This window comes from Narcine bancroftii, unplaced genomic scaffold, assembly GCF_036971445.1.
Source record: "Narcine bancroftii isolate sNarBan1 unplaced genomic scaffold, sNarBan1.hap1 Scaffold_105, whole genome shotgun sequence".
NCBI lineage: Eukaryota > Metazoa > Chordata > Chondrichthyes > Torpediniformes > Narcinidae > Narcine > Narcine bancroftii.
Window position 1 is genome coordinate 396,297 of NW_027211821.1, and position 27,687 is coordinate 423,983.

The window sequence follows — 27,687 nt, forward strand, 5'->3', positions numbered from 1 at the left end:
TATGTAGTTACATGGTGACACAGTTTTGCATTTCAATGTCCCATCCCTCGTTACAAAACTCTCTGCTCTCCACGTTCGTGCTGCACATTTCTTCACTGCTCCTATGGCTAGACTCAGAAAGTTTGTTTGATATTTATCCAACTTCAGTTTTGTATCTGCTTCATAAAGTTGACCAAGCACAAATATTCTTGCGTCTTTTTGATTTTTTATCTTCATAATTTGTCCTAATAACATACTGAAATCCTTCCAAAATTCTTCCACTTTTACACAGATCCAAACTGAATGGAAAAAAAAATCCCAATCACCTGATTACATTGAAAACATTTCTCAGAATAATTGGAGATAAGTCCATTTAATTTATATGGAGTATAGCAGAATTGATGCAGACAATTGTACTTTTATAACTGACATAAATCATATTTGTAACACTCTTGAAACAATCTTGACCCTATTTCTTCTTGAATTTGTATATTTCAATCTTCTTTCCACCTTTGTTTCGATTAATATAAATCCTTTTCCCCATATTATATTTGATGTCTATAAAATCTTCTTCCCACAAATTTAATATTCTATTCCCTCTGTTCATAGGCAATAACACATTTTTACTCACTGGTGCTTTTCTTGAGATCCCTACCTTTTTTCCATAAACCTACATTAATTTCTTGCTACATTCTGATCGGATCTATCTGTCTTTTTTTCTAGTAATTTGACTCTCCATTTACTGATAAAATACTTTGCTTCCCCTCCTCCATTGTTGTCGGGTTCGTGTGGGTCCCAAAGGTTAAGAATCAGACCAAAGCGGAGGTACAAAGCATACTTTTATTTCGGGGATGGAAACATGGCAACAGGGTCGATATGTTAGGCAAACCTCTGTACACAGTGTATGCAGGGAGTAAATATACACTTCTAATTAGGAGGGAGAAACCAACAGAGCTTGGGGGAAATTACATAAACTTACACATTCAACATTCAGGATCAAGGTGATACGGTCAACTCCCACCCCTTGACCGATATGGACACGGCTCTTCCTAGCTGACCTCGAGACTCACCCCAACCCAGTGTGGAAGGTGCTACTTCCGACCCACAATGAGTTGAAAGAGGCAGAACAAAGGGGGACATGGTTCTTTATAGTTCTGCGGGACCGTGCTGGGAGGGCCAATCACTCGGGAAAGGCTGGGCGCCGTTGACTGCTGTGGCCAATGCTCAAAGCCAAGTGCAGGGGCTCGGCAGTGGTCAGTCGAGGTGATTCACCTGCGCCAATTGGGTGAAGGTCAGGGCTGAGTCTGGCCAGGCTTCCTGGACTGCAGCTCCTGGTGGTTTAGGTGGGTCAATTGGGTGAAGGTCAGGGCTGAGTCTAGCCGGTCTGCCTGGACTGCAGCTCCTGGTGATTTAGGTGGGCCAATCGCAAGGGTCACCTTGATGGCTTGGAGTGAGTCTTTGACCTGGATTGACAGGTAGTATGTCCACCGAACAGGAGTACAGCAGCACCACCAGGTGGTGGACACTACCTCTCCATGACAATCCACCCCTTCGGAAGACACACTGATTGCCAATAAAGTGCGACAGGTAATGAGAAGGTCTAACGGGGCAAATGCAAAGGTGCATATAAATTGACAATCACATCATGGAATAACTATACCAATGATAACAAAAAATAAGTGCAATCCCCCAGTGAACGATAGTCACCCAAATGCTCCTCATGGAGCCAAATGGCCCCCAGGGTCCCCATGAGGTGGTGATGCTGGTGGATCTGGTCCCTGGATTTTTGAATTTTGGCCACTGAGTCCCGAATGTCGTTAGTCAGGTGGGTGATGTTAGAGGATTCCTTGGGAATGTAGCTGCGGCCCTCCTGGCCAGCAGGTAGTCCAGGACCATCCGATTTGGCATTGCCACTATACGTCTCTCCTTCAGCTCCACAACTCTTCAGGTCAGGGTGTCCTTTGTTTGGTGCAGGGACACTGCTGTCTTGTTGGCCAACATCTCCAGGAGGGTGGCCATCCAGGTCATTTCATTGGAGAGCCATGCGGTGCCATATTTGGGGAATGCGATCATCCAGAACAGTTCACCTGCAGTAAAGGCCCTCTTGTTGCAGTGGTCGCCAAAGGCTGGGTGCTCCCCTAGGTCATCGAGAGAGTGGATGTAGGGCACCTCGAATGTGGGGAAATGGCATCCCTACCAGGTGGTAGGAAGACAGGGGTAGGCACTGTGGCCGCCTACCCAGTGGGTGCCATTCAAGGTCCAGGGGCCCCCCAGCTTGGTGACATCAGTGGAGGTGGTGAGTGCGGAGCCCGGGTACCCTCTTTTTTTTAACTTTATTTAAGATTTTATAACATGAATACAATAGAAAGTTACAGTCAAAGATTAAACATAAGATAATAAAGAATACAATACTACATTGGCAGACTAAATAAACTAAAACCCCCAAATTAGTACACAACATTAATGACCTAGCTTAATGTTAGTCTAACCCCCCCCAAAATAAAGAGTGAAAGATTGAAGAGATAATAAAATGCACAATAATTATATAAAAAGAACCCTTACACAAAAAAAAACATAACAAATAAAGATACTAACATCAAAAAAAAGAAAAAAAATTAAAAAAATTATCAATACTAAAATATCAAACTTAAAAACATATTTAAATCAAACTTAAATGCATATATTTAGCAAACGGAGTCCACTTCAACCTCTAAAAAGACATCCTATTCTGAATTGAAAAAGATATCCTTTCCATCGACATTTTTTTTAAACTTTATTTAAAATTTTATGACATGAATGAAATAAAAATTACATTTAAAGAAATAATAAAAGATAAGATAAAAAAATTAGAATACTACATCATTAATCTACACAAATTAACCCCCCCCAATAATTATAACACAACATTAATCATCTAATTTAAAATTAGTCCAACATCCCCCAAAATAAAGAGTGAAGAATTAATTAACAATGTTGTAAATAAAATAGAAAAAACCCCACTTACAAAAAAAGGATAAAACTTAACAACAACAAAAAATTACGAACAACAAAAAAAATATCAATACTAAAATATTACCCTTAAACATATATTTAAATCAAACATAATACATGTATTTAACAAATGAAATCCACTTTAAAACTAAGTTCAAATATTCAAATCATATATCAACCACATATCAGTTATACAAAAAATCATAATTAATAATACATAAATACAGAATTTCCATTAATACCAAGTTTCCTTTATAATTCATCGAGAGAACAAAAACATCCTTTAGAAAAACAATCAGATAAACTTTTTATTCCCTTCCCCTCCCCTTATATAAAAAAAGAAAAAAAAGGAAAAAAGTTCAAACTCTTAAAAAAATTCTCCATATTCTTCATTTATAACATCTTCAAAATTCTCTATCGAAATTAACTTAATTTTATTAAACTCTTCTCCCTCAATGTATTTGTACTTAATTTTCTTCTTTTTCTTCTTATCACCTTTCCCCTCATCTTCCTCTTCATCTAATTCAACATCCTCAATTTTTGACTTTTATCTTCTGTGACATCATCCTCTTAAAAAAGAAAGAAAAAAGAGAAACCCCCCCAAAAAAAGTTCCAAAAAAAGAGAAAAAAAGGAGAGAAAAAACCTCCTAATTCCCTCTCAATTACAATCAGAAAACAAAAAGAGTTAAAAAAAATATTTATTTTAAAAAATAATAAAAAAAACCTTCACTTCTTAACCCAAAAATTAAAAAGAAAAAAAACAGGTCGGAGGTCACAACTACCTCCTCCTGTTTAAACCGCCCAAAGCGGTAACTCCCCCAAAATATTGGGTGTGAGATAACTCACAGGTAGCTGATGACTTTTGGAAACTTGTGCCTACCCAGTTCCCTCTCCCAACTCCAATTTCATTAAACTATCATCATTATTTAAACTATTTAAACTCTTCTCAAAAAAAAAGATAAAAGATTTATTTTTTTAAATCAACGTTACCACTTCGGTCACCATTGCTTCCATTTCTTTTAAAAATCTGGATCCCACCTTACATCTCTACTCTCTTTGGAAACCTTGAAGGACTACATCGTTCCTGAAACTGCATGATTGGTAGAGACTGATCAAAGTCCATAACCTCTTTTGGATTGCCAAAGAATTTTGGCTAATTTCCATCCTAAAAAATCTTCAGTACCGCAGAATACCTGAATGTTGCCTTATGTCTTTCTTTCCACAACCGTTCTTTCACAGAATTAAATTCGCGTCATTGAAACATAATTTCTTGACTCAAATCTTGGTAGAAGAAAACAGGATTATTCTGAACGATCAAAGGAGATCTACTTTGCTGGGCATTTCTAATAGCAGTACGTAAAATTGTCTCTCTGTCACAATAGTTTAAACAACGGATCAAAACAGATCTTGGATTCTGTCCTGAAAAAGATTTTCTTCTTAAAATTCTATAAGCACGTTCCAGTATTAAACTTTCAGGGAATTAACCTGTCCTAACACTCGTGGAATCCATTCAGTAAAAAATTTTCTTGGATCTGGTCCTTCTATGCCTTCTGGCAAACCAACAATTTTCACGTTGTTCCGTCTAGATTGATTCTCCAAATAATCAAACTTTTTTGCTAAATTTTTATTTTGGATCTACAATGTTTCAATTATTCTATTTTCATCTTGCAGTTGATCCTGAGCATCGACTAAACCTTGATCACACATTTCAAATCTTTCAATGGTTTCAAGCTTAAAAGCTCCATTAATGACTTCTGCCATTGCATTAATCTTGGAAATAAACAGGTTCACAAAATTAGCTAAGTGACTCGATACAGAATATATCTTATCTTCAAAATCCTTAACAGACATTTCCACAGAAGTAGATTCAGGCATAATGGGGTCTTGCTGTTCCTTAGAGACCACGGGATCTTCTGTCCCTTCCCTTAATTTAGTATCTTTTCTAGCAGTTTGACTTCGTATAAAAATCCCTCTCAAAGTCCCCCCAGCAATGCCAGGAGATTGAAGATCAGGGTTATCTTTAAGCCAAATCTCCTTAATCATCTTCACTGAATCGATGTCTGGATAAACCGTTGTAATTGAAGATGCATTTTGCAGCGCCACCACTGTAGCAGTCGAATGACAGCTCTTTAACTCTCCAGCTGGTAGCGCCGTGCTGATTCAACTGTCAAAGTCTCAGTAACAGCACTCACAGTGGCCGTTGTGTGAAATACTGGCACCTGTCCAGCCCTTTGGTCTGAAAACTGTTGAGTGCGACCTTCAGAGAGCCTCACCGGCCTAAAATGGAGTTTCAATGCCGAACTCTGTACGTCTACCTCTGGATCCATTCTACGCTGAGTCCTGGCTTCTTGTAAACAAGTAGGCTCAGACAATTTCAGAAAATGTAGTTTTTTAACAGTCTGTTGATGTTTTCTTTTACCTTTTTTTTTGCATATAAACCATTAGGCACAAATCCAACACCTCTTATTATTTATAAATTTTTAAAAGAACTTTAACGGGCACTTAAAGACAAAACAATAAATCAGAGTCAGGAGAGGTCTGGAAGGCACGTCTGTTCCCTACGCCATCTTGCCACGCCCCCAATAAATGTAATTTCTTCACACATACCAGCCATTATTTCCTTCATACCAGCAAATTGATCATTTAAAGTTTCAAAATTTTAGGTCATAGAAGACATCATCTTTTCATTTGGTTGGATCAGTTCTGTAGACATGAAGTTGACTTCCATCCCTGTTACAGGGGCCTTGAAGACTGGGGAAAGTGTCTGTGGTTAAACAACAGCTTTCATTGGAGAAGGAGATGTTCTGAAAGCCTAAGGCCTTCCTTTAGTGAGTCCAACTGCAGCAAGTAGTAATTCTTCCTCTTCTTCTCAAATTTCTGAGTTGTCCTCCACCTCAAACCTGGCAGCCCTACTGTGGATCTGATCCAGAATTTCCTGCATGTGAGAGCATCCATCCATGCTGAGAAGCTCAGTAGCACGTAGGGGAGCATCTCCAGATGGGCCGCTGCATTCTGTCAGTTGCCTTCCTGCTAACTCGTGATCGCATTCGGGCACCCACCCCCCATCTTCTTAGTCAAGCCAGGCTCGGGTCAGATTCCATGCTCGCGCTCCTCCTGGCCCGCCACCAGGCCAAAGATTTTGGCGACATCTTGCATCTCTGGATGTGCAGAGGATACGGACGTTTCTTCCTGCCGGAAAGCGTGGGATACTCACTGGGCTTAATTCAAACCTGTCGGCAGCAAACTCTTAATGAGGTCCCACCTTGTCCTGTGGAGCCCAGCACATATAACCATATGACAGTTTACAGCACAGAAACAGGCCGTATCGGCCCTTTGAGTCTGTGCCAGTTCACATGAACAACTCCACTAGTTTTCCCCTCCAACACTCTGGCCACATCCCTCCAACACCCTCATATCCATGTACACATCCAACCTTCTCTTAAATGACAGAAAGGACCCTGCCGCAATTATCTCTTCTGGAAGATCATTCCATTCTGCCACCACTCTCTGAGTGAAGAAGCATCCTTTAACATTCCTCCTAAAGTTTTGCCCCCTTACCCTGAACTCATGCCCTCTTGTTCCAACCTCCCCTGCCCTCAGGGGAAAGAGTCTACTCATGTCTAGTCTATCTATTCCTTTCATAATTTTGAATACCTCTATCATAACCCCCTTCAACCGTCTACATTCCAATGAATAAAGTCGCTGTCTCCTTAATCTTTCTCTGTAATCTAGATGTTGTAAGCCACGTAACATTTTTGTAAATCTTTCCTGCACCCTCTCCACGTTATCTATTTCCTTGCTATATTTGGAGACCAGAACTGAAAACAATTCTCCAAACCTGGCCTCACCAATGCCTTAAACAATTGCAGCATCACTTTCCAGCTATACTCTAGTCTATGCTATGATTTATGAAGGCCAGCGGACCATATCTCAGGATAAGACCCACTGTCTTAATGTCCCTCATATGCAAGATTTTGCCTCCCATCTGCACAATTTCTGTGCTTTCTCCATGGTTGATCTTGTCATGAGATACCATCAGATCCCATCCATAAGGAAGACATTCCTAAAACGGTGATTATTACCCCTTCTGGGCCTTTTGAATGTCTTAGGATGTGACTTGAGTTGAAGAATGATGTTCAAACCTGCCAGCGGGTTATAGGCACTTTGGACAGAGATTTAGAGTTCCCTTAGATCAACTTGGATAACATCTTGTAAAAACAATCTCGTCACGAATATGCTGTCCAGACCGACTATATATCATATTCAGCGTGACATTGATATTTCTGAATTAGCCAGTGTCCAGGCAATGGACCCCGATTTTCAGGCATACAGTACGGCCATTACTAACCTGGACATACAGCAGGGGGCAGCACAACTGGGTGGCCAACCTTACTTTGTGACATGTCTTTGGGCTACATTAGACCAATGTTTCCTGCATCTTGGAGGAAACACCTTATTGACCAGAGACACAGCTTATCTCATCCATTCATCAGAACATCTGTCAAGCTCATGTCAAATAAATATGTATAGCATGGACTGAGAAAAGGCGTTGTGAAATGGGTTTGCACATGTACCTCCTGCCAGACTGCCAAGATTCAGTGCCACACTAAGGCACCTCTTCAACATTTCCTGCCAGTATGCAGGCAGTTGGAACACGTGCATGTGGACCTGCTTGGACCATTGCCAGAATCTCAAAACATGAGATGCATTCTAACAGTTGTAGAACATTTCACGCGCTGGCCAGAGGCCGTCCCGTTGCCATCCAGTGACACTGAGACAAGGGCCAGAGCATTCATCGTCAACTGGATGGCTAGATTTGGTTTTCCCACATTAATTCAGTCCGCAGAACACAATTCACCCACGTTCCCACTGGCAACTGAAGTCCACTTTTAAGGCCCGACTCACTGGTCCCAATTAGATTGATGAGTTGCCATGCATTCTTTTGGGAGTGCGCACAGCTTCAAAGCAAGATATGTTCGCATTGTCCGCAGAGATGGTTTATGGTACGGTCCTTACAGTTTCATGGGACATTCATTTCACAACCAACTCTGATCTGAACTTCCTTCCACAGCTTCAACATGGTATTGCGATCAGCAAAGCTTTTCCTACCCACTGGCTTGGATCCCCTTAACAGAATGTGCCCCACAACTCCTGGACGCTGATTTTGTTTTTGTGCAAAGACAGTACATAGGAGTGCTGTTACAACGACCGTATGAGAGCCTTTTCCGCGTGGTGAAGAAGGATGGATTTGAGTATACTTTGGACATTGGGGGACATTTGCAGCTGTTTAGTTTGGACAGACATAAGGCTGCCCATGTGGATCCCGCTTCACCCATTCAGTGCCCCATCCCAGACGATGAGGGTGTCCACCTAAGGTGCATGCAGCTGGTGTTTTTCTTCCTGGCGACAGTTCTGGGGGGGGGGGGGTGTAGCAGCTGTGAAGCGGGCTGACTGGGCAAGGTTCTTTAGTGGGCACATGAAATCATAAGGCAGACAGCTGGGTACTCATCCATTTAATTGACCGCATGCATGTGGTTCTGTGTGCCGAGGAACGGCATGTTGATCTGTGATTTCCCCTGCCAGAAGGTGCAGGACACTCACAGGGCTTAATTTAAACCTGTGGTCCCGTGGATCGGCAGCAAACTCATAATGATGTCCCACCTTGACCCATGCAGCCCGGGACATGCTGTAAATAGAAGAAGCCTGTAAAGACTGAATAAAGCAGTCTTGTGTTGACTAACCTGGTATGTATGTGTGTGTGTGTGTGTGTGTGTGGCTTTAGTAGCTCTATCGAAGTAGCCGCTACATATATAATTATTTGGGAGGATTATCACACTTACAGGATACTTTTCATCCATCTAACAGCCTGTGGGAAGAAGCTATTCCCCAGCCTGTAAGTCCTGATTTTGATGATGTACGTGGTTAAAGATGCTGTTCACTAGATCAAAATGGTCTTTGCACTATTCCTTGAGCCCAATTTGAACAACACTCCCAGTAAATGTCATCTACAGAAAAAGGGAAAGCCCAGTGATCCTCAGAACTCTGCATCATTCCTGTCTGATGCTTTACAGCAACTAGATCATCCAATAGTGCAACCAGACAGGAGACTCAACTTCGCTCCTGTAAAATCTCAGGATGAGAGCCATTGGCCTTGACCTCCTCAGCCTCCTTGGGAAGTGTAGGCACTTCATGACCAATGAGGAGGTGTGATTGTTTTGTGTATTAATACGTGTGCTGTATGGATGGGAATTTTATGTTATTGTATTGTCTATTCTTGCTCTTTAACAATCTTTACTGGATAGAAGTAGTCATTGTACTTTAGGATGTACAATCATGTACAGATTGTCTTTAAATAGCCATTTGGCCCAGATGTCTATTCAGTCCAAGAATACTTTCGATCACAGGCAGATTTTGAACAATAACACCATTCATTCTAAAACAAACATTGGTTTTAATTTTCTTTAAACAGAAAAACAAACAGGATCAAACTTTAACTTATCACTATTAATTTAACAGCCTTCCATTACGGCCTTCTAATTTTAAGTGCAGGTGTATTTAATGTGCATAAAGTTCTTTGACACAACTCCAAGTTCACCGGTGTCTATCAATTCTTATACTGTGCACAGAATTCAACATTTATGAATTTTCACCAAGCTCTGGTGCTTAGAAGTAAATGTTTACCCTCCAGAAAGGCACTTGTTGGTTTCAGAGAGGGATTTCATGCACATTGGACACACATAAACTGATTCCCTTTGATCAGCCACTTTGGTGCCTTGCCAAAGAAACTTGACCTATCAGGGTTTTCCAAATGATAACCTCTTCTGCAGGTCACCATTGATTTCCTTTTGTTTCCCTTATTTCAAGTGAAACATCATTTCTAGCCAGCCATTTCCTCTTGTATGGACAACAAAGTTTTTCAACAGGCTGAACTGAGAACTCACAACCAGTCTTCAAAACAAGATGCCAGCTTGCCATCTCTCTCTCTCTCTCTCTCTCTCTCTCTCTTTTTTAGAAAAAGCCTATTTGGTCTCTCCTCTGCTTGCAAAACCACATGATCTTCTTAGAACAGCAAACTGGAACCAGCCAGATACTGCACCAGACCCAAATTACTGAGTCCATTCATCTGTTGCTTGAAAAACAATAGTCTATTTACACCTGCTTTTGGAATTCTTTAGCAAAACAGTCTCCTTGTTTTGTCTTTGCAAAGGCTATCGGTGCCTGAATAACTCACTCTCAGCAAAGCGCTTGCTTTTTAAATAAGAACTGTTTTGTGAAGTGTATATGTTTGTTTGTGACCTAAACAACTCCTCCAATGCATCTCTTTCAAAAACATCTCTATATACAATGTAAAATATATAATCTGTCACAGAACAGATACAGCAGAGGAGTTGTGATAAAATCAATGGTGTCCTTGCAAAAAATAAAAGTGGGAAGAGGTATAATCTGGTGAGTGTAGTTTGTAATAGTTTGAAACTTGAACCTCTCTCTATTTCAGGAGACAATTTACTGTCATGTAATTAAAAAGTGTCATATCACACAAAATTGCTTTTTTCCTTCTGTAAGACAAACAGACTCACCTCTGGCAGAAATTGCCTGAAATGCCTCTTGCAGTCAGAGAAAGACTGAGTGCACTCCACCCCCACCCCCCTCCATCCCAAACCCTGGGCCAAGTCACTGAGGGTCTGTGGATTCTCTTTCAATGCTCACAGACCATCCAAGTCATTGGCAATGTGAGCTCCAGCTTTGAACCTCTGACATAATTAGGAACCATTTAGCACTCACTCGTGTCCCAGGTCTGATACCTGACACCCTTTTAGCCAGTTTGACCCAGTCTCTAGCAATCCACTGCCTGGTGTGAGTTCCTTGACTGCTTTATTCAGAAGCCCGCAGCCTGCATGGGTTCCTCTCCTCAAGTCACCAACAGACTGCCACCTATGTGTGTCTTTCAGCTGCAGAACCTCTCACTGGTCTGCTTCCTTGGACACTGACCCGTGGATTGAATCCTCTGCTTCTGAGATGTTGGTGGGGTGTGGTCTTTCTGTTTTCTGGTGCCCTGCACTAGTCGTCCACTTCCCCAGAGTTCACGGTGGTGAGGAGATCTAACAAATCTAAATAAAAAAATGTAACTAAGAGGAGAATCTCACATGTCTAGAGGGATGGAAAGGGAATTATTACAAATTAAAGCCTGATATTTGAATATTCAGGTGCCAAATTTGCAAAAGCATATTTCTCAAGCTATATGTAATTTTTTCCAAAGGAATACAACTTTGAATTTTTGCATGTCATCTTGGCATCCCTAAAAATATATTTATATCTGATCTCCAAGTAAGTGCAATACATATCCTCATTACTGCTAACGTTAATTTAACAAATTTCCATTGATATATTAATAGATTTAATTTGGGCCTTGTTCCTTCAATATTTTGTAATAAAGATAAGGTCAGATTCTGCGGAAAAACATCTCCTGTAACTTGCTCCAAAAAAATTGTAATTCTCCCCAAAAAGATCTCACATTAGGACAAAGCTAATTTGAATGCAAGAAAGTTGCGACATCTTCACCACGCCTAAAACATTGATCTGATAATTCTCATTTTATTCTATTCAATTTCACTGCTGAAAGAAATAACTGTACAAGAAAAACTAGTTGTGAATTCCTTCCTCACTGCTGCAGTGTGCAACTCTGGTCAATAGATCCAAAACGCTGCATTGAAGTGAATTAATACAACTCCCCTGGATCACGTGATCTCTAATGGAAATCAGCTTCCTGAGGAGCTTTTCAAATCCAATAGTCTGAGTCACCTGATGCCAGGTGCAGCTTTCAGATAAAATCCTTGCTGACATCTGCTGCATGACTGATGTTAAAACAATTATACTGAACTAATTTATGGATCTCCCCATATTTGCCAATCAATTAAATTATTCAGATCCATTTCCCACCTTTGTCTCAACTTATGAAATCCTCATTTAAAAGTTCCTACTTGTAATAAAGAGGACATCATCAAATATTTTTTTTTTAACAATTCCTCTTATAAGGAGTTCTATTTCAGTACAACATGGTTGGTCCTAACTTATCCTTCAAATATGCTCTTAGTTGGAAAGAGCAAAAAAGATTGCGATGAGTTATACGATATTTATTTCTCAGTTGCTCAAATGACATTAATTGACCCCTTTCATGACAATCTTCAACATTTATAATCCCTTTACGAAACTCGCTATCCAGAAATTGATGATCCTTTGAAAAAGATACGAGGATTTTGAATCAAAGCCATTCTGGGTGATGTACATCCACTTATACCAATTTCATCATTTATTGTATTCCATATATGAATCAAATGTTTCAACAATTGTGTATCTTTATCACCAACCATTAATTTTGATTCCCACTTGTATATAAATTCTTCTGCTTTTCCCTCTCCTATTTTATTTGATTCTATTTTAACCCTTTCAAATAAAGAAGCAAGAAATCTCATTTGAGCTGCTCCATAACAATTTTTAAAAAGAGGAAGCTGCAGTCCTCTCAATGCAGAATTTGCATTGGGTTACTTGTAACATGGGATTGAATCGGAAATGGGTTCACGTGACATAAAACCACAATGCAGAATGTTTTCTAAGAATGGAATACAAGAGGAGGGTTCACGAGGTCTCCAGCTGGAGAAAGATCACAAGATATAGGAGCAGAAGTAGGCCCGTCGAGTCTGTTCCACCATTCTTCCACTCACCCACACTCCCCAGCTTTCTCCCCATAACCCTTGATTCATTGACTAATCAAATACCTGTCAATCTCTGCCTTAAATACACCCAATGACCTCACGGGGGTTTCACGACCCACTGACAAAATCAATTTTTCCACATTTGTTTTAAATTGACACCCTTTTATCCTGAAATTATGCTCTCCTGTCCTAGAATCCCCTACCATGAGAAACATCTTTGCCATATTTACTCTGTCCAAGCCTTCCAGCATTTGAAATGCCTCTGAGGTCCCCCTTATCCTTCTGTACTCCAACTAGTACAGTCAAAGAGTCGAAAATTGTTCCTCATACACTAACCCTTTCATTCCTGATATCATTCCAGTAAATCATCGCTGACCTTCTCCAACACCAGCACATCTTTTCTCAAATACGGCACCCAAAACTCTAATTCTGATTGAATGGAAAGGGAATTCTCCAACGACACAGACACAACAGTTACATGATATTATGTCTTGTTGATATTTACAAAAATTATAGAAGAGTCAATTAATAACTTTCAAAAGATGCTGGGACTCATTTATGGACCATTGTCATAACCTAAAGCATTATGGTTGTTCTGAAGCTTGGTGCTGTGTTACGAGACCAGAGGACCCCAAAATATAGCAGTAATAGATATTCACCAAGACAAATGGTGACTTAAACAAAAGCTGATTTTAATTATCTTTCAAGATGAAAATGGAATTACACTTTAACGTATCACTATTTTATTACTTTAACTGAATTTACCCAACTTTCCCCCCTTCTAATTCTAAGTGCACGTGTGTGTAAGTTCAGAAAAGTTCCTTGGTTCACAGTCCAAGCTCACTTCTCATTACTCTAAGTTCACTGGTTGCAGGCCATTCTTCTACTGTGCACAGAATTTAACATATATAAAGTTCACCAGGTTTGGTGCTCGAAAGGTAAATAATTACTGTTCAGGAAGATTCTTGTTGGTTTTCAGAGAGAGGTGTGTTGTTCAGGGAAGTATTAGGGTGTTTGTGACTCAACATATCAGCATCTGAAGTCTGTTATCTCTTCGGAAAAGCTCTGATAGCTTTAGCATGGAGCAGATCTGAACCAGGACTTTGCAGGTATTTAAGGGAGTGTGTGGGCAGGGTTTGTTCTGGACCAACAATGTATTTAACTTTCAGGTTGCTATCTGTTGTTAACTTGGAGGGCTTTAATGGGGTGACTGGGTGGAATCTTTGCTTTAACCAAGCAGTTCACTTGCAATTTTCCAGCTGTAGGATGCGGTGCAGTTGCTTGCAAGTTTAGCAAGTGGGATTATGATGTGAAACTGCAAGTCACAGCGTCATTTTTGTTTTTGAAAATGCCAATGTGAAAATTTTAACTTATGTCTCCTTGGTTTGTTTAAGTTTACAGAGGAGACGTTGGGTCAAGCTGAGAAGACAGAGTTGGATGCTCATTTGGCGAATCGGCTGGCAAAGCAGAAAGCACAAAACGAGGGACTGAAAAAATAATGAAGCAGAATGAAGTGCCGTTGAACCCAAACCCAGGTAAAGAATTTAATTTTGTGCAGTGTACTTAAGAGACCAAATGATTTGGGCTTTTAGTGGTGACCTATTTAAATGAACAAAATCTGATTAGAATAGAAGTTTATGGAATGTTTGGAAGATGCCACAAAAAAATGGAGATATAAATTAAATGTTGTAATTAAGATAAATGAACAATACAATGAGCGTGGTGTCACAGTATCTGCCTCCCTCGACTGAACATCACCGTTAAACATTCTCCCCAATATGAACCTGATGTCAAAGTATCTGACACTGTTAATCGTACATCAATATTAAACCTTCTCACGAATTTGAATCCTGTCTCAAAGTTTATGCCTCAGTCTATCATACATCAACGAAAAACTTTCTCCCCCGCCCCACCCGTGATCCTGGTGTAGTAGAGTCTGCCTCAGTCTACCGTCCATCACCGTTAAACCTTCTCCCCACTGTGAACCTGGTGTCATGGTAGATATCTCAATATACAGTATATCACCATTAAACCTTCTCCCCAATGTGAACCTGGTGTCACAGTATCTACCTCAGTCTACCGGACATCACCGTTACACCTTCTCACTACTGTGAACTTGGTGTCACAGTATTGGTCTCAGTCTACCGTACATCACTGATAAACCTCCTCCCCACTGTGCACCCTGTGACATGGTATCCATCTCAATTCACCGTACATCACTGTTAAACATTCTCCCCAATGGTGTCACAGTATCTGACACAGTTTATAGTAAATAACTGTTAAACCTTCTTACTACTGTGGAATCCATCTCACATTTTCTGCCTCAGTCTACCGTTAATAAACATTAAACTTTTTCTTCCTGTGAACCTGGTGTTAAAGTATCTGCCTCAGTTTAACTCACATCACCATTAAGCCTTCTTACTGCCCTGCACTCAGTGTCACAGTATATGCCAAGTCTACTGTACTTTACCATTAAAACATCTCCCCACTCTGAAATTGGTGTCGCAGTATCTGACACAGTTTATCGTACATGACTGTTAAACCTTGTTAATGTTGTGAACCCATTGTCTCAATATCTCTTATTAGTCTACCATATATCATCGTTAAACCTTTACGCATCTGTGAATGGGTGTCACTGTATCTGACACAGTTTATCGTACATTACTGTTAAACCTTCTCCCCATGTGAACCTGGTGTCACAGTATCTGACAGTTTATCGGACATTACTTTTCAAAATTCTCACTGCTGTGAACCCAGTGTCACAGTAACTGTCTCAGTCTACCGTACATCATTGTTCAAATTTCTCCAACTATGAACCTGGTGTCACTGTATCTGCCTACGTCTACCATACATCACCATTAAACATTTTCCCCATTGTGCACCTGGTATCACATTATCTACCTCAACATAACGTACATCACCATTACACCTTATTCCCTTGTGAACCTTGTGTCACAGTATCTGCCTCAGTCTACAGTACATCACCGTTAAACCTGATCCCCACTTTACTCCTGTTGTAAAATTATCTACGTCACCATACCGTACATCACTGTTAAACCTTCTCCCCCTGTGAATCTGGTGTCACAGTATCTGATGCAGTTCATGGGTATATCACTGTTAAACCTTCTCACAAATGTGAATCCTACTATAAAATAATGCACCCCTTCTAAGTCTCACAGTATTCTAATCCCAACCTATTTTAAAAATTCCAAAAAAAAGACAAAAATCAATCCCAAAACAAGCTACTCAAAAATAGTAGCCCCCTAAAAATCTGAGTGTGGTGAAGTCCACAAGTGGCAGGTGACTAAAGGACTCGGTGTCACCCACCCCCAGTCAGACTTTCACAAAATCCTGAAACAAAAACATTCAACCCAGTGATTCCAGTCCCAATGATTGTTCCGGATCTTCAATATCGAGAAGACTTTGCGTCAATTCAACTTTTTTTCCCATTCTTTCCATATTTTTCAATCTTCCCATTTCCATTCCCATTGACCCTTCCCTTCGGTGACAATGGTGACGATCGCCCATTTCCTCGTCCATCTGGCAATGAATTAGCAAATATTAAAGCATCATGGTCATTCTCAAAAAACTGAGATTGAAAATTCCCATAAAAATCTTTCAAAACTGCCGAATAATGAAAAGCAAATTTATATCCCTTTCGCCACAATATTTCTTAGGCTGAATTAAATTCTCGGTCTCTTCCGATAATTTCTTGACTCAGATCTGCATTTTAAAAAACCCTATTATTTTGAACCATCAGTGGATCCTGATTTTGCCGTGTTTTCTCCACCACCAATCGGAGGATCATCTCTCTATCTTGATATTTAAAACAGCGAATCAAAACTGCTCGTGGTAATTGGCTTGGCAACGGTTTCTTCCTTAACGCTCTATTCGCTCGATCTAATTCCAGTCCATCCAGAACGAATTACCTGCCCTACACGTCTGGGATCCATTTCTTCAAAACCTTCACCGGATCCGAACCTTCCATATCTTCCAGAAGACCTACGATCTTAACATTATTTCTACGACTTTGGTTTTCTAATGAGCCAAACTTGTTCAATAATTCCTTCTTCTGAATCCCCCAATCTACAAAAGGATCTTCCACTATTTCCATTTTTTCTCTATTACGCTCCACTTGACTCTTGCATTCAAGAAAGCCTCCTCAATCTTTTTAAAATGATCTTGCACAGTATCCACTGATCGTGTCCATCTCGTAACATCACTCTTAACTACATTAATATCTTGCTTCATAAAAGTTATTTCTTCACACACAGTGTTCATTTTAGTTTTCATTTCTGAAAATCCTTGAGTCATCTGATGAGTCATCTGCATTGATATATTTGACATATCTTCCATGAGCTGAGCAATCCCTTCCAGAATTGGAAACACAGAATCCAGTCCAGGATCCATCACCTCCCTTTGAGGCTGACGGCTCTCTTCTTCCTCCAAAGCAGTAAGTCCTCTTCCAGTATGGCTGCGGGTCTGGTGTCCCGACAACAGCATGCCGACCTCATCAGCTCACTGTTGCTCAGGCTCCCCCACAGCCCATATCATCTCCAAAGGTTCGTGGACCCTCAACACACTTCGCATGCCCGGTAGGGCACCGACTGCGCAGGTGCATCTTCTGATGCTACACTGCGCTCCCCCGGACCACCAGGCAATGCTGCAGGATCACGGGCCTGTCCTCGCTCAGCTGGCCCACACTCACACCTGTGTTCACGAGCGCACGAGTCGAAACTGCCAATATCATCGCTGAGCTGGCGCCATCTTGCGATGGCACAAGCCGGGCAGGAGTCCTCTGAGGCTTGAGGACTCCAGTCGATGACTCCGTTGCTTCAACTTGAACTCGGCCTCGATTCTTCAACACTTTTGTAAGGTAATTTCTTCTGTAACTGAGTTTTCGATTTTTTCACATTTGCAGCCATTTCGATCCTCCACTATTCCAAAGTCTTTTAACAGTATTTTAAATCACTTTTACAACTTTTAAAATCGAGCATTTAATAGTCTAACTGGGAAAGGGTGGAACCACACATCTACACTCTGCGCCATAATGTCACAGTATCTGCCACAGTTTATAGTAAATCATTGTTAAACCTTCACATTACTGTGAATGCTGTCTCTCAGTTTCTGCCTCAGTCTACCATTCATCAACATTAAACCTTTTCTCCCTGTTAACCTGTTAAAGTGTCAGCCTAAGTTTACCACACATCACCATTAAACTTTATCCCCATTGTGAGACCGGTTTTACTGTATCTGCCACTGTTTATCGTACATCACTATTATACCTTCTCACTACTGTGAACTCGGTGTTACAGAGCCTGCCAAAGTCTACCGTACATCACCAGTAAACCTTCTCCTCAATGTGAGGATACGGTGAAACTGTATCTGCCACAGTTTAGTGTACATCATCATTAAAAATTCTACCCAATGTGAAGCTGGTGTCACTGTATTCGCCAAAGGTTATCGTACATCTCTGTTAAACATTTTCCCCACTATGAACCCGGTGTCACAGTAACTGTCTCAGTTCCCCATACATCACCAATAAAGCTTTTTTTCCCACTCTGAGCCCAGTATCAATGTGTCTACGTAGCCTCCTGTACATCACCATTAACCTCCTCCCCACTGTGAACCAGGTTTCACAGAATCTGCCACAGTTTATTGTATATCATTTTTAAACCTTCTCACTACTGTAAACCTGGAGTCACAGAATCTCCCACAGTTTATTGTACATCATTTTTAAACCTTCTCACTACTGCAAACCTGGAGTCACAGAATCTGCCTTATTCTACCATACATCACTGTTAAACCTTCTCAGAACTGTGAACACGGTGTCACAGTATCTGCCAAAGTCGACTGTACATCACCATTAAAATTCTCCCCATGTTGACCCATTTATCACTGTTTTTGCCACCATTTATCGTACATCACAGTATATTCCACAGTTTATTGTACATCAGTGATATACCTTCTCCTCATTGTGAATGTAGTGTCACCATATCTGCGTCAGTCTTCCGTCCATCACCATAAACTTCTCCCCAATGTGAACCTGGTGTCACTTTATCTGCCACAGTTAATATTACATCACTGTAAAACCTTCTTCCAACTGTGTACCTGGTATCATAGTATCTGCCACAGCTTATCATGCATTACTGTTAAACCTTCTCACTACTTAAAACTTGGTGTCACAGTTTATCGTACATTACTGTTAAACATTCTCACTACTGTGAACTCGGTTTCGCAGTATCTGCCAAAGTCTACCATATATCACCGTTAAATATTCTCCAAACTGTGAACCTTTTGTCACAGTGTCTGATCAGTTTATCGTACATTACTGTTAAACCCGCCGGATAAGCTCCAGAGAGCGAAAGAGGAGTTCTCGCATCTGCAGGAACTGGGGTTCATTCATCGCTCTGACATTCCTTGGGCCTCGCCGCTCCACCTGGTCCCAAAAGCCTCCAGTGGCTAGTGCCGCTGCAGAGATTTTCGACGGCTTAATGACACGGCAGTACCTGACCGTTACCCCATCCCTCACATTCAGGACTTTACGGCCAATCTGCATGGCATGAGAGTATTCTCCAAGGTCGATCTGGTGCATGTGTATCATCAAATCCTGTTGCACCCCGAGGATATCCCCAAAGCAGCCATCATCAACCCCTTCGGCTTGTTCAAATTTTTATGCATGCCTTTCAGGCTCAAGATCACCACCCAGACCTTCCAGCACCTCATGGATACGGTGCGCAGGGATTTGAATTTCACGTTCATTTATCTGGATGACATTCTTGTCACCAGCAGAGACTGGGCACAACACAAGTCTCAACTGCACACCCTCTTCTCCCGACTGGCCGAATTCAGCCTAATGATCAGCCCGGCCAAATACCAGTTTTGTGCAGAAGAAAATTTGATGGGATGAAACTAATCCAGAATCCATTGCACAAGATTGGAAAAATTAGATTGAGCGTCTTCAAATACTTGGAAGTTTTGACGTCAACAGACTTTGGAGTGGCCACATTTGCTCATTTACACCATTTTTCTGATGTAAGTGAAGGTGGTTTTGATCCTGTCAGTGACTGAGTCCTGTGAAATTACCAAGTGCGAGTAGATGGTGGATTTGTAATGGGAAAAGCCAGAGTGGCTCCATTAAAGTCAGTCACCAGACCTTGAATGGAATTGACTGCTGCTATTATGGCGAGCAAAATGGATGCTATGTTAAGAAGAGAATTACAGATGGAGTTAGCAGATCCTGTGTTTTGGACTGATAGAACATCAGTGCTTAAATATATTAATAATGAAATCATGAGGTTTCATCTCTTTGTGACTAACAGAGAGAATGAAATCCTGGACAACAACAAATGGAAGATTTACCACAGGACAGAGTTTCACTTGATGAATTCCCATTTACATCCGTGGAAGTTGATTATTTTGGTCCTTTGCAAGTAAAGTGAGGACGAAGTGTTGAAAAACGATATGGAGTTATTTTCACTTGTTTGACTATGAGAGCAATTCATATTGAAGTAGCGTCATTGCTTGATACAGACTCTTTTATTCATGTTCTTTGGCGTTTTATTCCTAGACGTGGTCAAGTAAAAAAATTATGTTCTGATAATGGATCTAACTTTAAAGGAGCTGAACGAGAATTATGAAAAGTTATTCAAAATTGGAATCAACATCAAATTCCTGCTGCATGACTTCAGAAAGAAGTTAATTGGATATTTAATCCACCCATAGTTATGGGTGTGGTACGGGTAAGGGTTAGTTGGTTGTGGAGAATGTTTACAAAGGTCTGTACTGGGCAGTACTGGGCAGCAATGCTTAATGTTGTAATGGATGCAGAAGCTCTGGGAAGGGGTAAGGGAGGGACTGGCCAGGAAGTCTGCAGATGCTGGGTCCGAGGGCAATGCACAAACATGCTGGGGAAACTCATGGATAGTTTTGTGAGGAGCAGGTCCTGCATCACGAATCAAATTGAGTATTTCGAGGAGGTGTCAAAGGAAATAGATGAAGGTCAAGGTCTGTATGTGCTGCACGTGGATTTTAGTAAGGTGCTTGACAAGGTCGTCGCGGTGGCCTCATTCAGAACATCGTGAGGCATGGGATCCATGGAGCCTTGGCTGCGTGGATTCAGAATTGGCTTGTCTGCAGAAAACAGAGGGTAGTAGTAGATGGAACAATGACTAGTGGCGCTCCAAAGGGATCTGCTCTGGGACCCCTGCTCTTTGTGATTTTTATGAATGATGATGGGAGTAGAAGAGTGGGTACGTCAGGGGATCACACAGAGGTAGAGATGTTGTAGACAGTGTAGAAGGTTGTCATAGGTCATCAAGTTGCAGAGAAGTGGCAGATGGAGATGAATCCTGTAAATACAGATGTACTTAAACTAGCAACTGGTACAGGTTTATTTCCAGATTCATTTTCAAGGGCACGAATAACAGTTATTCCAAAGAAGATTGGAGACCCATTAAAAGTAGCTTCATATAGACCAATATCTTTATTGAATGCGGATTACAAGAACATGAGGGCAGAGAACTTGGTTAGTGACAGGATTATGAACAGTGTGCAGGACAGAGAAATATTTAGATCCTGCTCCATAAATCACTCAATGTTGCTGTGAAAATTGGGAGGGAGTTTAAGATGGCGTATTGTGTGCTGGCTTTCAGGAGTCAGGGGATTGAGTTCAAGAACTGAGAGGTAACGTTGCAGATGTACAAAATTCTCGTCAGACCACACTTGGAATATTGTGTGCATTCCTGGGGCAAGAATACCAGAGGACGTCTAAATAAGGTGAGAGGAGGGAATTTTAGGCAAGACGTGAGGGGTACATTTTATTCACACAGAAAGTAGTGGGTGTCTGGAATGCATTGCCAGGGGTAGTAGCGGAGGCTGGTGCAAAAAAGGCATGAAAAGGATTTTAATATGGACAGGAATTCAAGAAAATTGGAGAGTACTGGTGTGAGGGAGGGGAGGGTAACATTGTTGTGGGGTAGGTTCAGATGGATCAGCTGAACGGTCTCGACTGATCCATCCATGATTGTCTAGCATCTTGCTGCCATATCGTGGAGAACCAGGGTGTTGCCTGATGGACACACGTTGCTCTGAGCTCTGCAGAGAGAGATCGTGGTTTTCGCCAAAACACACTTCCTCAGGTAAAGCAGAGGAAGGGGAAAGGCTCCAGTGTTCAGGGGTAGGGGGGATGATGGGGGAAGAGTTGGGACCCTCCAAAGTCATTGTGATCAGGCCTCAGAGACAATATCTCTATCACTCGTATTTCTCTTCCCAGGAGAAGGAGCGAGCTCAGAGACAAGACACGAGTCCAGAAGAACCTCGCATCCCAGCTGAACAGAGGACGGACAACATCATGATGGCCTGAACCCCTCCCCGTCGTATCCCTCTGGCCCTGCCAACCCCATTCCCTGCCTCTTCCATGTCCCTTCACCCACTTCCCCTCTTCTCCTCTACCCCACCTCCATCCCAACCCCCTCCCGCTCACCTTCCCCTTCCCCTGCCCTCACACCTATGCCCTAACCCCAGCCCTCCACTCTTCACCTCCCCCTTCCCCTCTGCCCTTCCCTTCCCCTTTCCCCCTCCCCTTCCCCTCCCCCATCCCCTCCCCTAACCCTCCCCCTTCCCCTCCCTTTCTCCTCCTCCCCTTCCCCTCCCCCTTCCCTTTCCCCTTCCTACCCCTAACCTAGGGGAAGGAGGGGGAGGGGAAGGGGGTAGGAGAAAGGGGGTAGTGGAAGGGGGTAAGGGTAGGGGTTGTGGTAAGGGGTAGGGTAGGGGGTAGTGGTAGGGGGTGCGGGGATGGGGTAGGGGTAGGAGGTAGGGTTAGGGGAAGTGGGTAGGTTGTAAGCGATAGGGTAGGGATAGTGGTAGGGGGTGCGGGTATGGGGAAGGGGTAGGAGGTAGGGTTAGGGGAAGGGGGTAGGTTGTAAGGGATAGGGTAGGGGATAGTTTTATGGGGTGTGGGTATGGGGAAGGGGTAGGAGGTATGGTTAGGGGAAGGGGATAGTTGTAGAGGGTGCGGGTATGGGGAAGGGGTAGGAGGTAGGGTTAGGGGAAGGGGGTAGGTTGTAAGGGATAGGGATAGGGTTTAGTTTAGGGTTGGGGAAGTTGGGTAGAGTTAGGGTTAGTGTTAGGAGACATGGGGTAGGGCTATATCTTGGTTTATGGTTAGGTCTATAGTTCGGGGAAGTGGGCTTGTGTTAGGTATAGGGGAAGGGGGTAGGAGCAGGGGGGTATAGGAGGAATGAGGTTTGGGGTTAGGGGATGGTGGGTAGCATTATGGTTGGGGTTAGGGGGCGGCATAGGCGTAGGAATAAAGTTAGGGTTAGTGGACGGGGTGGGGGTAGAGTGAGGGGACGTAGAGTGGTGGTAGGGGGTATCGGTAGTGTTAAGGTTAGGTTTAGGATTTTGTTAGGGGTTAGGGTTAGGAGTAGGAGGAAGGGAAGGGGAGGGGAATGGGGGAGGCGAGCGGGGGATGGGAACTGGGGACTGGAAGGGGGAGGGGATGTGGGAGGGGAACGGGCAGTGGAAAGGGGAGGGGAACGGGGTAGAGGAAAGGGGAGGTGAACGGTGGACGGCATCCCTAGCCCCTCCCCTCCCCTTCCCTTCCCCTGCATTTCCCCTGCCTCTCCTCTCCTCCTTCCAGAAGAAGCTGGGCCTCTTTCCGTCCAGAACCTCCCAGTGGTTTCAGAGCCTCCGTTTCAGGAAGTGCCTTCGACGCTTGCTGCTGGACAGACATCTTGTCTCTTGATTCATTCTGTACCGTTGATATTAAATTTAAAAATGATTGGGTTTTTTAAAGCTTGAACTCAAAAGCTGGTCCAGATAGACAAAACAGAAACAGGCCCTTCATCCCCTCTCTCCTGCTAGCTGAGCTGTTGTAATCAGTCCATATTCCTCTCACCCTTTTCATTCTTAGCTCCCATCCAGCTCATGTTGCCTTGTCAATTGCACGGCCTGTGGGAAGCAGCTATTTCCCTCCCTGGCTGCTCTGCTTTTATTCCTCCATATCTCCTTCCTGATGGCAGGGCGACAAAGATTCTCTGTGCTGGATATCTATGAGTCTATTTACAGAGCCCATCCCTGCAAACAATCAGGGGACCGTTGCCTTGAGGTGGCACCCATGTTGCCTCCCCTCAGCACTCTCAGAACACTACTGCACCCTCCTTCCCCTCCTTTCCCAGGTCTCAGTAACCCGCTGACAATTCCAGTCAGCTGCCATGTCTATACCCTGCCCCAGCTAAACCGATGGATCGACCAGCGCCTTCTCCCCTCAAGAGTTCGAGGAATCCACTCTCTCGCAATGTCCTGCTATCGAATGCCCTGCATCCTCCTTCCCACTTGGTTCCTCCTGTTATCAGGCGCCTGGATGGACCCCACCCTGTTGAAACTACCTGTGTTCTCACTGATCTCTCTGCGCCTCTGCCCTCCATCCAGGGGTCTTGGATTTCTTGTGGGGGTGGTGGAGAACAAAGCACCAACTTAAGGAGATGGGGAGCAGTACAAAGACCCCCAGGTCCAGGTGACAGGGAGAACCACAGAGATACCCATCTCTGTCATTCGGGTAAAACCTGATTATCAGGTGCAATGTGCAAGGAACTTTCGGTCCTGCTGCACGTGGGCCAGGTTTGGCCCATCCCCACACCACCACCCTGTCAATTCCCAAAACAAATTTCCTATTCATGTGGGGGTCCAAAATGGATAGAGTCTGGAGAAGGACCGTGTACATCGTCAATCAATGGGGACAAGGGTGTAACCAGCATGGCCATAATTGTGTGTGGCTGTGCTTGCAACCAAAGTGCAAGGGCACCAAATGCTGCTATGTGCTGAGGTTCTACCTGGCTCAGGTGTTGCGAAAGATTGGCCTGGCCCTGGTGCTGCACAATGTTCCAGTCAGCAAGACTTTGCCCCTTTACCTTCCTGGGAACGGTTTCATAGACAAACACATTTGACCACAAAGCCATCAGGCAGTGGTCAGCAGAGAATGTCTGACACAGTGACTCTAGGACTAGATGGGATACTGCGGGTTGGTCCACGGAGCAGAGCATCCAGAGATAGACATCCAGAACTGTGGAAAACCAGAAACTCGGTGAAAGATGCCCTTCAGTTTGCCTGAAACCCAGATGGGAGTAGCAAACACTAGAAGACATCTGTCTAAAGCAAAGGGAGGAAGATTTAGGGGAGATATCAGGGGTATTTTCTTTTACCCAGAGTTGTGGGTGTCAAGAATGCCTTGCCAGGAGTAGTGATGAAGGCCAAAACATTAGGGGCATTTTAGGGGTTCTTAGTTACATTGAGGGGCTGAGACCAAGGAGGATATTCTCCAACAGCAGAGGGTGGCAGTAACCACAATATGTCAAAGTGGTGGCAATGAAGCTAAACAGAGACCGTCTAATGTGACTGTGCGGCTGGCTGCGGGAATTTGGACTTACTATATAAACCTTGCTAAGTGCTAGTTCAGGTTGGAAACGTTCGCCTTCCTTGGGGGTCAAATCAACAGGCACGGAACTAAATCCTGCTTGCAAAGGTAGAGTTTGTTAAGTGCTTCCTCAAACCCCACATAATATAGGGGCTGCAAGAATTCACTGGTACGATTAATTTTTATCACCGATTCATACCGGTAGTGGCCGACATCATTTTTTTGTTTTTAAACTTTATTTAAGATTTTATAACATGAATAACATATAGAATTACATTTAAAAAATTAAGAACAAAATAATAAAATTACAATACAGTATCAGTAATCTAAATAAAGTATACCCTCCCCAATAATTATTACACATTAATAACCCAACTCAAATTAGTCCAACCCCCCCTTCCCCCCCAAAATAAAGAGTGAAGAATTAATAAAGTTAATAATATATGTGAGAAAAAAACCCACTTACAAAAAAAAACAAAAACATAACCGATTAAAATACTAACAAAAAGAAAAGTAATTAATACTAAGATATCAGATTTAAAAAACATATTTAAATCAAACTTAAATGCATATATTTAACAGAGTTAAGATGAAACATATAATTAACAAACTTAATATAAAAAATTAGTAAAATTAGTAACATTGTCTATCAAAAATTCTGAAACAATAATCAATTCTTTAAAAAAAATTGTAGCATGAGAAAAAAAAGATGAAAAATAAAACTTTCTCTATACAGATAAACCTTCACCAAATATCAACTAACTTCACATCTATCATCATATTAGTCACATAAATCGCCATCTCTAAACAAAATTCTAATCTCATTAAACATTGTACAATTCAAATTTGGTACTCTTCCACCATTTTTCCCTTTTAACCTTGAATAATTACCCAATAAAAGCTCCAATACCACATTTAAATATCCCCAATCATTACGTTAAAATTCAGATATCCAAATAATAAAAATACATCTACAACGAAATCTATATCTTCAACAAATAGAGCATAAGCCACAAACAAAATTCAAGCCTCATTAAGAATTGTACAATTCAATTTATAACTTTCACCATTATTCCCTTCGTTCTATAACTAAAATAGCAAAATAATATACACCAGAATTACCACTCCTTTCACCTTAAAGTTAAAGAAAAAATATTTAAAAAAAACTTATCCATCCCATTCACATTTAAATTTCAAATATTCCTGATCTACTGAATAAACTTTACAAAAAAAACCACAAGAATTTTTAGTTTTTTAAACAATCAAATACTTTCTTATGCTTTTTTTTATAAACACAAAAGAAAACCCTTAACTCTTTAATCTAATAATACAAAAAAAGGAAAAAAAAACAGGTAGGAGGTTAAAAATACCCCCTCCCGTCTAAACCGCGCAATGCGGTAACTCCCAAAAAAAATGGGAGTTAAATACTTGTTTTTGGATCAATGTGACAAAATTTGACCTGACAAAAGAAAACAAAATTGCTTTGCTCTGCCAGAACTCTCGAGATCAAGGGGCACAGTAAAATAGTCCAGAAGTTAACATTATGAAATTGAACAGAGAAGTTATACAAATTGGCAGCAAGAGATAAAACACAGTTACATAATTCCATGAAAGTGGTGTCACAGGAAGACAGGGTTTTAAAGACAGCTTTTGTCACCTTGGCCTTCATTAATTAACATATTGAAAATAAGAGTTGGGAAGTTATGATGAGGTTGGATAAGATGTTGGTGAGGCTGAATTTGGAGTATTGTGTGCAGTTCTGGTCACCTCGCTACAGGAAGGGTATTAGTTAGATTGAAAGAGTGCAGAGAAGATTTACTTAGACACTGCCAGGTCTTCAGGAGTTGAGCTATAGGGAAAGGTTGAACAGGTTGGGACTTTATTCCTTGGAGTGTTGAAAAATGAGTATGAGATTGCTTAAAGTGGCATATGAATGGGAAAAAAGGCTGAGAAAGACTGCAGTGGACCCAATTGTGAAGGAAAATTTTCCCTGAGAAAAATTGTCATTGGCCCATTTCCTCTGGAGTTATGAAACCACGCACAGAACAAGTCAATGAGGTACCCTTAAAACAGTGGTTTTCAAACTTTTTCTTTCCACTCACCTCCCACTTTAAGTAATCCCTTACTAACAGAGCACTTCTGGCATAAGGATTAAGTAGAATATGATCCGGGGGGTGGGGGTGGGGGTGGGGTGGAGGAGGAGTTTGAAAATCACTGCTCTAGATGAAAAGGTTTCTCCATCTCCATTTTAAGCAGACATCCTTTTATTCTGAGGTTGTGCCCACTGGTCCTAAACTCTCCCACTACTGGCAAAATACTCTCTATCCAGCCCTTTCACTATTCAGCAGATTTCAATGAGGTCCAGCCTCATCTTTCTAAACTCGGGCGAGTACAGGCCCAGAACCATCAAATGCTCCTCAAACATTTTTCCGCTCATCCCCAGGATCATTCTTGTAAACCACCTCTGGGCCATCACATCCTCTCTTAGAAATGGGGCCTAAAATTGCTCACAACACTTACAAGATCAGGACAACCAGAAGGTGGTCACGTGAGGGGAAGCCAGCTGCAGGACTGCCTCGAGTCCCTGGATTG